General features: G+C 34.5%; 1 long non-coding RNA gene across 2 annotated transcripts; it reads right to left on the reverse strand.

Annotated features, from left to right (window-relative positions):
- Positions 1 to 5,040: 5,040 nt before the first annotated feature.
- Positions 5,041 to 7,499, reverse strand: LOC114822883 (uncharacterized). Of its 2 annotated transcripts, XR_003771054.2 has the most exons (4): positions 7,169 to 7,499; positions 6,580 to 6,914; positions 6,340 to 6,410; positions 5,041 to 6,048 (listed from the first exon to the last, which is right to left on the reverse strand). It is a non-coding gene; the product is annotated as an uncharacterized lncRNA (long non-coding RNA). The 2 variants fall into 2 exon arrangements; XR_011573495.1 differs by lacking the exon at positions 7,169 to 7,499 and having other exon boundaries at positions 6,580 to 7,156.

A 7,499-nucleotide genomic window follows, 5' to 3' on the forward strand; every position in this document is an offset into this window, starting at 1 on the left:
TCCTGTGGTAGGTGAGTCTCCTGATCTTGTACTAGAGCTATCATTAGTATCAGCACGATGTTGTGGTTGTGTAGGATTGGATGAAGGTGGAATTCCAGTGTTTCTTGGTCTTGGGCGCAAAAGTTCTTCCAAAGAGTCAGCGCTGCTAGATCCCACCTCCTCCTCTAATACTCTTTCTACATTTATCCCTTAATTACGTGCTTCTTCAGCAACTCTGGGAGCTAGGTTGCCTTCATCATCATCTAAATGAAGAGGTCTAATCCATTGATAAAGTTGGTTACCCTTTGTATCATCATCTTCACCAACAATATCCAACACATCTAGTGGGTCACCACGGTCGACGTGATCTATTTCTGCTTCCTTATCTTGAATTTGAAGCTTCTTGTTGTAGTAGCAATAAACTAATTTTTCCAACCTACTATGAGCCAACCTATTTCTTTGCTTTGTGTGTATGAGTGCAAATGTGCTCCAATTTCTTTCACAAGCAGATGAGGAAGCTGTTTGTGATAATACTTTGATTGCTAACTTTCTCACAGTTGGTGCATCAGTCCCATACATGATCCACCATTCAGCTACAATGAAAAACAATGTTGATAAGCCTAATAACTCCAACAAATTCTATTATAAACTTATAGTGAAATATGTTTACACTCACTAGGAGACATTGTTGTTTGAGCAGCAATTGATGTTGGTTCTCCAAAAGTTCTTCTTGCATCTTTAAACCATGTTAGCTGAATTCAATAAATTGTGTTAGTTTAATCCAACAAAGTAATTATTATAATTTAAGTAATTGTGTACCTCATTTCCAAATTGGCCAACTGCTGGTAATGCAGGGTCTAATTTAGAGTATACATTATGTACAGCACGTATAAGGGTACCATCATCTCCAACACCGGGTCTGTATTGGTATCGAGGATTCAAATAATATGCTGTTCAAAGAAACACATACTTTAATAAGAGAAATAATACTTATGCAACTAAAGAAATGAATTGCAAATTATGACATAATTTATACCTGTTGCATGCAAATCGTGGTATAATGTTTTATACCATCGGTCTTCAATTATCTTTATGACCCACCTTGCACCATGTTTTCTTTCCAATTCATCCTTCACTACATGCATCAACTCATATACTGCCCCCATAGTAGGATACACTTCTGTGTCAACGATCCGTAAAACTTTGTAAAGAGGTTCAAACATTTGGCACACATGTTCTGATTGAGTCCAAAAAGCATAATCAAGCACTATACTTTCCACCATACGACCTGCATTTGAGCGGCTCAAATTGTGGTTAGCCCAATCGTCACTGGTGAATAGTTGCTTCAACCCTGCTTTCTTCTTAAGTAGGCTGTCTAATGCAATATAGTTGGTGGCGAATCGAGTGGTAGCTGGACGAATAATTTCTCCTTTGCAAAATTCACGCATCTTTGCCAACAACCAACCGTGATTGTAAATATAATTTGTGATCGTTCTAGCTCTTTTTACCACAGTAGCAACATTCTCTCTTCCCCATTACCTCAAACATGAGATCAATACAATGTGCTGCACATGATGTCCAAAACACATTATGATGCTTCATTAACTTTTTTCCAACTTTGACAAATGCAGAACCGTTGTCGGTCATGACTTGGACAACATTATGCTCTCCCACCTCCATGATTACATCCTTCAATAATTTGTAAATATACTTGTAGTTCTTTATATGGTCTGAAGCATCAACAGACTTCAAAAAAATTGTCTTTCCCTTGGAGTATACCATGAAGTTTATGATAGACAATCTGGTCAGGCCAGTCCATCTATCACACATGATTGTGCAACCATTAGTTTCCCACTTTGACCTCAACTTGTTAACATACTCGCCAATGTCTTTATACTCCATATTCAAAAATTTGTTTCTTATCTCATAGGGAGTGGGAGGTTGTACTCCAACACCGGCCTGTTGACATCCCACTACCATATTTTTGAAATGATGTGATGATTCTTTCTCAGCAGGAACATTTTCATAGATAAAGAACTTGCTAATTAGACGCCCCATTCCCTCCTTCACATTACGTTCAGTGAAATAACTCCAAACACTTTTTTGACGTGCTTTGGATGACTTATATAAACTTGGGGCTATTGGTGGTGTTGGTTGTGATTCTCTAAGACTGCCTCCCCGTCTCATTTGTGCACCACCACTTGTCCCAGAACCTTGTGCTCTATTAGGAATTTTATGAAGGTGTTCTCTTTCCCATGCTGACTGTTTGGAGGCACGTAATGCTTGTTTCAAACTGCGTCGTTCTTCAGGTCCCATGTCATCATCACATTCGTCCTCATCGTCATCATCATCACTGTCAACCACTTGGCCAATGACTTCTCCTCGTAGCCCAGCTTGAATATTTTCCATTCCATGTGTTATCTTTTCCTTCTGCTGTTTTTTATTTTTTAATAATGTGCTGATGAATGCCTTTACTTCTGGGGGGACATTATCGCATCGTTGGACATTTTTTGCTGGATCTAATCCACTAAGATGGTTCTTAAGTCGTGTCACTCCGCCACTCTTCATTACCCGACCACAATATTTGCAAATTGTGCCATGTTTGTTTCCGTCTATTGGGTCTCCAAGTTCCCAAGCTGGATCACGTTTAGTAACTCCACTGGACATCTTAAATGTACCTATATTTATTTTTCATGAAAATTAGACAATTATTTTTTGGCCAAAAAATATAGTAGTGATGACGGTTATATAAGAGAACCTAAATAATAAAGTTATTCTACAGAAGAATTAAATACGAAGTAAAGAAAATGATTGTAAAAATTTAAGTAATTATACAAATAATATAGAATAATAAAACCTAATATTACTGAATAATAATCCAATTTGATAAAAAAAATAATCCTAATATAAAACATGGTGATGAATAATAATCCAATTTGATAATAATCCAATTTAATGAATAATCCAATTTGATAATAATCCAATTTAATGAATAATAATCCAATTTGATAATAAAAAAAACTAATATTAATGAATAATAATCCAATTTGATAATAAAACCTAATATTAATGAATAATAATCCAATTTGATAAAAAAAAATCCTAATATAAAACATGGTGATGAATAATAATCCAATTTGATAATAATCCAATTTAATGAATAATCCAATTTGATAATAATCCAATTTAATGAACCATAATCCAATTTGATAATAAAAAAAACCTAATATTAATGAATAATAATCCAATTTGATAATAAAACCTAATATTAATGAATAATAATCCAATTTGATAAAAAAATAATCCTAATATAAAACATAGTGATGAATAATAATCCAATTTGATAATAATCCAATTTAATAATAATCCAATTTAATAATAATCCAATTTAATGAATAATCCAATTTGATAATAATCCAATTTAATGAATAATCCAATTTAATGAATAATAATCCAATTTTATAATAATCCAATTTAATGAATAATAATCCAATTTGATAATAAAAAAAACCTAATATTAATGAATAATAATCCAATTTGATAATAAAACCTAATATTAATAAAATAATAAATAACATTAAACATATTAAAATTATCCTAGGGAATAATTATACAACATTACTTAATTACTTAAAAAAATTAACATGTAATTGTTAACATTACTTAATTACTTACAAAAATTAACATGCAAGTATTAATTACTTAAAAAAATTAACATACGAGTCCACACAAATTTATTTGTTGTTGTATAAATTACAGTAATATAAATATAAGTTTGTAAACTTACCTTAAATATGGAACATTTTGTGTTCAAGCTTTGGAATGGATCTAGAATGGCTTTGAAAATGGTAAGGGAAGAAGAAGAAACGAAAATGCTATGAATGCCTCTGATACTCCACCTCTGATAAGGTGAAAGAATATAACAGACAATGGCACACTGTTTTGCATGTGAAAGAATATCACGGACTCACAGTGGCACACGGTTTCATTATGAAAGCACTATTATTTGTTGTCCATGGTCTGAAATTGCAAAAAGTTATTGTAAAATCAATTAGGTGTGTCAGATGAGATGACCCAACCACACACACACACAGACATGCCACCACACATGCACACAACACACGCACACTCACCTCACACGCAAACAGTCTCTCTCTCGAACCTTCTCTCTTCTGAGTCTTCTCTGAGCTCCCTTCTCCCCCTTTTCCATTCTCTCACACACACAAATCTCCCACACACATGCATAGAGACAAAAGGTCTCTCGATCCTTCTCCCACACACACACGCACGCACAGAGACCCACATCGCCTTCTGCTTCTCCCTCGTCGGTGCTCTCTCTCCTTTCTCTCTGCACCGAGGGTCCGAGACCCACATACACACACGCACACCCATCATCATCATCAGCAACCTCGTCTTTCTCCCTCTCATTCTCGTCTCTGCACCGAGGGTTTGAAACCCACATACACACACGCACACCCATCATCATCATCAGCAACCTCGTCTTTCTCCCTCTCCCTCTCCTTATATGTGAAATTTAAGTTCAAAATCGTGTTTTTTCAAGGTTTTTGGGACGAAATCAGCTCGGGAATAGGCACACCCATCTCCGATGAGGCCGTGGGTGTCGACGAAGTTTCCGAACACCTCCGACCGTTTCACGGCAAACGGAATATATAAAAACGTTCATCTCGTCTTCTATTTCATTTTCATACCTAGATCGGAGTCTAGGGTCTTGTTTTACAGTCCGCCGGAGCTGTAATATCGCGATATTATCACGAAAACCATTTTGATAGTTAAAAAAAATATCGGTACCCTTAAAAACCGATAATATCGACGATATATCGCCGATATTATCGGCAATTTGTTCCTTGCTCGTAAGAAAAATGGAAACTCTATATGGAAAAGAATGGAAATTATGCATTATCAAAAGTGGATCAAAACTCTAAATAGATTATCTTAATGCATAGGAGATCATTGTTAGAATTCGGAAACAATTGAAACTTCATTTTAAACACAAACTTAATCAATTGATTTATATTTAAATGGAAAGAAAGTACCAGTCAGTTTTACCTATCTTTTGTTTAGTGTCACTCCATTTCTTTCTTTGATTAAAAGCTTGAATTTTTACTTTCTTTCCATTCCCCTGCTGCATAACAGTTTAGTAGCTCTTGTTTACCTACAACAAATTGAAAATCATTTGGGGAAAACAGCTAAGCCTTCGGTTATCAGATTCTTGGTAGGCAAAGCAAGAAAATTACACACAACAAAACTATTAAAACTTTAAAACCCACTTCCCAAATCAGGTTCTCTAGCTGACTAATGATCATATTGGATATAAATTATCATCCCGAACAGTGCAATGCCTGATTTTTCTTTTTGGACATTCTAGTGAACTTTGCCAATAGAAGTTCAAAATGAGAAACAAAAAAGTGAGTGGCTAACCCAAAAAAGGTCAAATGAACGTTGCCAATAAAAGTTTTGAAGCAATTCAGTTTCAGAAACAAAAATTTGAAAGAGAACACATGAAGGGGAAACCAACTTTAAATTTCATACTATTTGGCCTACTCCTTACCCATTTAAAATGCACTGAAGAAACAAAAGTCAGGACTACAAAACACGACATGAACTTTTTCAAGTATATGTGATCTTAATGTGAGTCATACAACATACTATAAGTACAGTAAAAATATATATTTACATGTAAATATATACTGTAAAAATATACAAACTGTGTTTGTATGAGCAAGGCAGGGGTTTACAAACTCTGTTTGTTCCTTCAAACAGGCATAAAAGGGTCTCGAGTTTTGCCAATTACCCCACAATTGCAAATAATTTAACCTTATTCTATTCTAATTCTAAAAAGCAGGTGTCAATCAAATTATTAAGTCAGCAAAACCGAAGGAAAAAAATTTGTTAAAGAAAGAGAAACATAAATTGTTCATCTTGTGTTTTGGAAATAAAATAAAATAAAATAAACTTTAGAAATATAGAATAAAGAGGTCACCTATTATTTTGCACATGTATCTTTGCAACTTACACACACAGTTCTGATAATGTTTGCTTGTCTGTGATCTGCATAAAGACATTTTACCAAGAGTTATTAGCTTTTTCCAACCTTTCAAACAAAATTACATTCTCTCACTGATATGAAATTAAATTGAAAGTAGAGCTCAAATAAAGTTTGAGGAGTTCAACAATATTTTCTCATCCATTTAAAGGGATTTAACAATATGAAATTACATCAAACTTCAATCAAGTTGCATAGGTAATCCATATAATCAATATGGATTCCGCAAGGAGCTAAGGGAGAAATATCAATTCAGGCTATATATATCAAACATATCAAAGAAAAATCTATCTCACTTCTTACTGGTTTGACTGTTACTGTTGCCGACCAGTTACGACAAAAGTGATTGCTGCAAAGTCAAGAGTATCTGCAAGATAGAAAGAAAAAAACAAAGGCAATAAGAAGCAAAAGTTAAATTATGAAAGAAAGATAGAAATTGACTGATGAGCATTGAGTTTGTATGGAATTTCTTTCTAAATACTTTGCATTTAGAAGTTGTGAATCTTAATTAGGTTTCATTTCTTAGTCTTACATACATTGTAATTTTTGCAGGACCTTCATAGTTGCTAATGCTGGGGATTGTCAAGCTGTGCTTGGTGATGGGTAGAGCAACAAAGATGTCAAAAGACCACAAACCAAATTGTAAATAAGAAAGACTCAGAATTGAGAGCCTTGGCGGTGTCATATAGGACGGCTATCTCAATGGTCAATTAGTCAAACACAAACTTCAAAACTCAAAACCTTAGGCACCCAGAATAAATATACTTGTATAGTCTCAGGAGAAGCCAACTGATGAAGAATTTCTGGGTTTTGCATCATCTCCCTTAATTTAGAATTGGATTCATGCTGATGCGGTACTTGGGGTTAGAACCTAGAATTTGCAGTCAAATAATGTTAAGAAAGAATAAATTTCATCCTCAAACTTAGTTTATTAACGGAGAAATTAAAAACAAATTCAAGGCTTGAAAATAAAATATAAAATAAATAAATTCAAAAGAAATCAAAACATATAAAGATTCTAACATTTCTTAAGAACTATTTAGTAAAGGATCAAAAAATCATGCAGTGAAACAAATTTGAGAAAATAAAGGGAACCAAATTTAACCTGAGTATTGCTTTGCTTACCCACAGACCCAAACCAAATCCCCAAATATTACGCAACACAAAACCATAGAAATTACCAGAATTGAAGACCAGTGCCATTGGGATCACGCACACAGCGACGACCTCCGATCATTGTCACCGATCTTCATCACCAAAACCCTTTTACATACGGGACCTGAGAACGAAAACCCACCAAGAAAATCTCAAGAAGAGGGGAAGATGAAAAATTATGGTTCTTTCAGTAGAGCAGGAGAGTCAGAGGAAGAGTGAGAGATGAGAGGAGAGAAGACAGCGAAGTGAGAGAGAGAGAGAAGTGGAAACGTAAAGAAATGTCGAGAAGAATTGGAAGCAG

Source organism: Malus domestica, chromosome 11, assembly GCF_042453785.1.
Source record: "Malus domestica chromosome 11, GDT2T_hap1".
Classification (NCBI taxonomy): Eukaryota; Viridiplantae; Streptophyta; class Magnoliopsida; order Rosales; family Rosaceae; genus Malus; species Malus domestica.